Here is a 484-nt window from a genome sequence, read left to right on the forward strand (position 1 = left end):
TTTATATTATTTTTGTTGAAAATTTCAGAGAAAATATTGATTTTCCCATTGTGTAAACAGAAGTGAAATAATAATGACAAAAACAATATTCCTGAACATTATGTTTCTTTAACCAGGATGCAGACAAGTGTTTGTTTTGGGGGTTTTAATTATGAAGGATTGTTTTTGTGTAGTTGATTTTAATGGTTTTTAAAAATATTTTTGTACAAGTTTTAACATTCTTTTTTTATTCATTATTGCATCATTCATCACCTATTTTCTGAAGATTTTTTGCTTACTGAATCAGAGGCTCAAGTGAGCAATTTTGATTGGTGATTGTCCAGCGTCTATACCAGTTTGTCTTCATGATGTATATATGTGTATGTCACACATTCTGCATTTCTCTCACCTTTTCAAGAGCCAGAGATGGCCAGTTCCAACTCTGTTTTGATCAAGTAAAGGGGTTTTGAGCTAGTACCTGTATGAAGTCACAGTGGGGAATCAA

This window comes from Saccostrea cucullata, unplaced genomic scaffold (genome assembly GCF_032062105.1).
Source record: "Saccostrea cucullata isolate Sc308-1 unplaced genomic scaffold, CSIRO_AGI_Scuc_v1 ctg6020, whole genome shotgun sequence".
Classification (NCBI taxonomy): domain Eukaryota; kingdom Metazoa; phylum Mollusca; class Bivalvia; order Ostreida; family Ostreidae; genus Saccostrea; species Saccostrea cuccullata.